This window comes from Cynara cardunculus (genome assembly GCF_001531365.2).
Source record: "Cynara cardunculus var. scolymus isolate 2C chromosome LG 11, CcrdV1, whole genome shotgun sequence".
Classification (NCBI taxonomy): Eukaryota; Viridiplantae; Streptophyta; class Magnoliopsida; order Asterales; family Asteraceae; genus Cynara; species Cynara cardunculus.
The window spans coordinates 4,729,715-4,736,524 of NC_037538.1; positions in this window are offsets into that span (position 1 = coordinate 4,729,715).

A 6,810-nucleotide genomic window follows, 5' to 3' on the forward strand; every position below is an offset into this window, starting at 1 on the left:
TAAAATAAGAAATTGAAAGATTTCGTTGAAATTGTTCGTTTGGAAAAAATGGATCTTGTTCTATCCTTGATCAAAGATTTCTCTATGAAAAAGACGTGAGGTAATGGCTTACCAATGATATGATCAGTAGTTGGTCCGAGAGGATGGTCAGCCACACTGGGACTGAGACACGGTCCAGACTCCTACGGGAGGCAACAGTGGGGAATTTTCTGCAATGGGTGAAAGCCTGACGGAGCAATGTCGTGTGGAGGTAGAAAGCCCACGGGTCGTGAACTTCTTTTCCCGGAAAAGAAGCAATGACGGTATCTGGGGAATAAACATCGGCTAACTCAGTGCCAGCAGCTGCGGTATAAATCAAAAAATGGATTTTTGTTCAAAAATGAAATCTTGTTGGAACTGTCCATATCCGGTTCATCCTTCGGAGCCATATCACATCTTGAATCTGATGAAATAAGATGAATCGAGACGGTATTTTGTAAATACGTAATTATCTTGAATAGATTAACCATTTCTTTATTTTCCGATCCCCTGAGAAAATCTCGCACGACGGGCTATTAGCTCAGTGGGTAGAGCGCGCCCTTACCCATTAACCATAGTCTACAAAATATAGACCCCTCGCTCAGTCGATGTAAACACTTATCGGATAAAAATGTTTCATACAATGATATTTTAATAGACTAAAATTTACGCAACAATTTAAATTAAAGTGGTTACAATTACCATTAAAGTACAAGATAAGATTTAAGGTAAAACAACCCTTTACTCACACAAAAACCATGCACGATGATAAAAAAATAAAAGCCTAGCGAGTATATTATTAGTTACTGATGTTAAACGTGATACCATTCAATTAAAATATGCATATTTTCTATTTATTTTTTTTATTTTTTTGTTTAAGAGGGTGTTTGGGATTGCTTATAAAAATAACTTATTGACTTATTCTGGTATGACACCAGTAGTAAGCATTTTCTACTGTTTGAAAAAGTTAAACCCCTCTAACTTATAATAAATTGATAAGAACTTATGTAGAAAAACATAAGTTGTTTTAAATAAGCAATCCCAAACATCCCTTAAGAATTAAGATCCACGTCAAAATTAATTTAATAATATATTAAGTTTTTATTTATTTATCTTTATCATATATTATCTAAAAAAATAGTATATTGATAATCAACGTATATTTTAATTTGGGCATTCAAATATTATTAATCGAACCAGATGAGGTGGACACCTGAATAGACTTGGGATCATGTGAGATCAATGGTTTTTCGTGAGACCCATAAGACCAATTCTCAATCTTTAGATTAGATCTACAATCTGAAAATTTAAACATTCATAAACGCCACAAGACTTCTCAATAATCACAAAATTGCTACCGTGCAATTTAGAACATTAAATCATTAACTTATAAAGTTGATCAATGAACATAAATTGGTCTTACGGGTCTCACGAAAAACCTTTGGTCTCACGTGAACCCAACCCTACCTGAATACTTGANAACTTATAAAGTTGATCAATGAACATAAATTGGTCTTACGGGTCTCACGAAAAACCTTTGGTCTCACGTGAACCCAACCCTACCTGAATACTTGAACYTTTGGTTCGATTCAGTTTATGATTACATGATTTTATAAAAAATATCAGTTGCAATATAAACAATATTAAAAATTCAATTATACAATAACTAAATAAAATTAATCCAAACGCTATAAATTAAAATAAATTTAAATGTTAAAAAAATTGATTTTGGTTTTGTCTAATTTTGGAGCGTGCACTCCGTACATCAGAACTTGAATTATAGCTAAGTCTAATTTTAGTTTTGTCTCACATTAATCTCGATCATACTAAATGATTTGATGACATTAAAATCACCAACAAAATATCTAATGACACTACAAAACCTACTTTTATTTGTGGTATCAGACTTTTTTGACCAATTAAAAAGTGAAAGCAGGTTGCAATAATACGTTAAAGCAAATTGCTGTGCCAAAAAGTAAAAACAGCAAGCTACAAACCGTTGCAAAAAGAGTAAACTGCAATTTTGCCCTTATAGTTTGAGAAAAATTGAGATTTTCATCCTTATGGTTTTAAAATTACGACTTTAATCCCTATAATTTATAATTTTATTATTGTTTTCGTCCTCGAGAATAAATACGTAAAACCTCCTCCATTAACTTAAAAGTATTTTAGTTTTTTTTTTTTTTTTCTTTTGACGTTTTTGTTTTTATAAAAAAAGTTAATAGATAAAAAAAATTATATTAGTTTTATTGTTTCTGATAAAATAATTAAAATGTTTTTAATACAACTAATTTTTTTTATATTGTTCATTATTATAATTTAGTTTTTTATATAGTTTTATTAATAGCATTATAATTATTTTATCTATTAATTTTTTTTATCAAAAAATATATAGTTTTATTAAATAAAAAAATAAAAATACCGAAAAAGAAATAAATAAAAAAAGATTAAAATACCTCTTTAACTTAATGGAGAAGCAGGGAACAATAATAAATTACAAACTATAGAAATGAAACCAGAGGGACGAAAACATACAACCGAGTTTCAATATTCAGATATCCAAATCCAATTCAAACAACTATCGAAATTCGATATATATATATATATATATATATATATATATATATATGTGGAACAAAGATGGAAACATAATCTAGAACCTTCCCCTACCCAACTCCTTACCAAGAACATATGTTTGCTCGAATTCATGACCAGTTTGGGATCACGATTTCAAGATGGAACCATATACCATCATGTCTAAAGCAAATGTGTGCGGCTTCTTCTTCCCATTTTTTCTTCTCCAATTCGAAATCGGTAGTAAGAGGTACATCACAACAATTACCCATCTAATTGAGGATTCAAAGCGTTTCGATTTTTGAACAATAAACAAAATTGAGGTTTTCAAAAGTTAATCCAAGTGGGTATATCAAAATCCTGAACAAAAACAAAAGGATTTGAAAGGGGATGGGGATGTAGGTTGAAGATGAAGATGAAGATGGAAATGAGGGTGAAGATGGAGATGGTGGTCAGGCGGGAGGAAGACGAGACGATGCCCCTGTGGTAATCGCTTAAACCATGAATTTCATATTTACATTTATTGTTAGTAAGGATGGTAATCGCTTAATATAGCGAAATAAATCTTGATTTTAATATTTTGTTTTATTTTTTTATCTCAGTCGATGTCTTTAATATGATTTTATGTGATTTTGAAAAAAAACATAATGTTTTTATTTTTGAATAAAATATAAATTTGAAGGTATCAAAAAAAATATGATAAAATTATATTGATATTAATATCAAATTAACTATTTAAAATTTCTCATTTTTATATGTATTTTTTTAATTCAATTTTTTTGTTATGTAATTTATATTTAATTTAATAATATAATTTTTATTAAAGATAATAATTAATTATTTTGTTAGAATTAATGATGGCGAAAAACCGGTCCCACCCGACCTCAACAGTGTCGGTCATAATCCGTTCTGGCATTACCGGTCCCGGTCGAAAATAGTAAGCCCAATTAAGCATTCCTATAACCGGTTATGGTTAACCGGTCCCGAACAAAAAAAAATTAATGATAGATTTTTTTGATACATTTTAAAAATACGAGTCGAAGTCACAATTATAGCGAAAAATCGAGAATTTTGAATGTTTTTTTGGTTTTGTAAGTTTATATGTAAATTCTTCAAAGATAACACTTATATATAAGATTTAAAAGACAAAAAGACCAAAAAAGGGTCATAAATGGTCATATAACGGCTCAAAAACGACTACCTTTTTAAAAACCAAGACGTGCCCGTACCATAACCGGTCCCGGTCGGGCCAATTCCTCGAAACCCTACAAAACCACAGTCGGTCCTGGTCGACAGTCCTATAACCGGTCCTTACTGTTCCTAGGCCGGGCGGGACGGTTTGGCCATCACTAGTTAGAACTCAATAATTATCTCAATTATATTTTAGATTTTTTATATTTTAAAATGAAATGTTTATCCTCTATTTGATTATATTTATCTGTAATTAGTTACACGAATTCAAACATAGAGTTTTAATAAGTTATACTTACGCATAATTTACTTGTAATGTTAAATTTTAAGTAATATGAATCAATAAACAGTACTTCATATATAAAAAATTGTTTTTAAGAGTTTTTGTCAAATTCTTTATAATATAGTATCTATACTATCTTATAAGCAAATTTAGTAAAAGTCTTAAAGTCTTAAAATACTAAATGACCAAAATACCCTTTATACTCATTTTTTCACTCATTCCTCTCCTCGCATACACTCACCCTCTCACAACTGATTTTTTTAAAATTATAATTTTAAATTTACACTTTATACCCTTATAATTAATTAATTAATTTACTTTATGTCTTTTACTTTTAAATGTTTCATTTTAAACCTTTATCAAATTAACATACATAATCGTATATCAATTAAAACATGTTTAAAAAAATATATTTTTATTTTAACAAGTTACACCATTATAATCGTCTCGTTAATACCTTCGAAATGAGTYCAATATTGAATAGTTTTTTACTTAATTATATTATTATATATTATATATATTGTAAAAAAATATTTTAATACTTACGATTTATATTTTTATAGTTATTTATTTATATATATATACTATATATTTTGGGGTTAGGCTGTCCAAATTGCATTGTATAATATGTTTTGATTTAATATGTTCTTGGGTTTTTTTTGAAATATATATATACATGTATTAATTCAATCTTAATCTGAGTTTCTTAACAAGAAAGAGGGTAAACAGTTGAAATTTGATTCTAAAACCCATTTTTTTTTTCTTTTTATGGCTTATGATCTGTCAATTTTGTAGTTTTCTTTATTGGTTTTGAGTATTTATCTTAAAACTCAAGTTTCTTGGTTCTTTGCTCTTGATGTAAATCGAATACATTTGTGGAGTCGTTTAAATATGTTGGATTTTAAATATATTGGATTTTAAATTGTCGTACAATTTTTTTCATCGATAGTCTGTAATTGGAACCATAACTCTTATTTATTCAAATTGTATTAATATGTAAAGACCAAGTGTAACCTATATCATCGTTAAATCTTATCTTATAAAACCAATGAAACTTCAAAATCGTTAAAATTCATGGCTCCCGCCGCATTGCGCGGATACACAACTAGTAGATGGTAAACCATGAGTCTCATAATTGTATTTAGAGTAAATTACAGATTGGTCCTTGTGGTTTGGTGATTTTTATAAAAATGGTCTCTGAACTTCATTTATTACATATTAGGATTTGTCGTATGTCATTTTGTAACGAATTGACCCCACTCTAACAGCCATCCAAAGCATCCGGTAGAATTAAGAGCAGTTCTGTAATTTTATAATTTTCACCTTTTTAACATTAATATATTTCTGTTTTGACTTTTTTTGTCTTTTTCTACTTTTAGTAAAACCCCCTAAACTATAAGGACCAAATAAGTAAATAACTCTAGTATATATATATATACATATATATATATATACACACACGATCACAGGGTGTCGTCCCTAACCTTTTACTCCGGTGAACCCTCCCTCCGTCGTCCCTTGCATCCGATGAACCCCCTCTCTCTGCCCCCCTCCCCCTCTCTCCCCGTTGCAAAGTCAACCCTCCCTATCCCATTGGTTACTTCCCCGATGACAACCATCGGTGCGACCTCCCCCGGTGACAACCACCTTCATAACCATTGCCAATAGTCGAACTCAAACCACCAGCACCACCATGCCCCATCACACACAGTGACACAGAGACACAAAAAACACACACATTCACTAAGAGAGATGGAGAAGTGGGTGTGGATGGTTCCACCGATGACTAGAGATGCCGAAGATGGAGATCGGAATCGAGTTGGGTGTGTGTTCTCTATGTGTGGGAACGTTTGTTGTGTGTGTATGTGTCGGAGATTGATGGCGGTGACCGGCGGATGGGGATCTCGTCGGGGATGGAGGCTTGGAAAACAGACCCGTCGTGAGGGGGTTCAACGGACGAGGTGAGAGACTGGTAATGATCGTCGGAGGGAGAACTGAGAAGGGGGGGTGAATGATGATGGTGCGGCTCGTCGGAGCTGGGTGGAGGTCACGCCGGAACTGGGAGGCCACGTCGGAACTAAGGGTCGTGAATGAGATGGAGAAGAGAGAGAGAGAGAGAGAGAGAGAGAGAGAGAGAGATAGTTGAAAGTTATTTACTTATTTGGCCCTTAAGATTTAGGGGGTTTTACAAAAATTAGAAAAAGACAAAAAAATCAAAACAAAAATAAATTAATGTCTTTTTTATTAACCTGAATATCCAACCTGTTATCCGAGCCGATTAATCTCAAGCCGACCACTTGCTTTGCAGATAGCCCGGAGTCACCGTATTTGAACTTTCGTGGCCACAAGAAGATTTTATTCCTCATTGGATTTGAACATGAGACCTACTGATACTTTTTTTAATGTTAAAAAGGTGAACATCATAAATGACGAAATTGCCCTTAATTCTAATGGATGCTTTGGATTACCCGTAATTAGATTGAAGGACCAATTGATTACAAAATGACATATGACAAGTCCTAATCTATAATAAATGAAATTTAGGGACCATTTTCATAAAAACCATCAAGCTATACGGACCAAATCCGTAATTTACTCTTAATTCTAATGTGTGTATTTATGAGTCCCATATTTATATAATATTTTGGGACAATTGTGCAGAAAATGCAAACTATAGGGAACAAAAATGTAATTTACTCTATGTATATGTGTATATATAAACCATCGCATCACCCATCAATCAT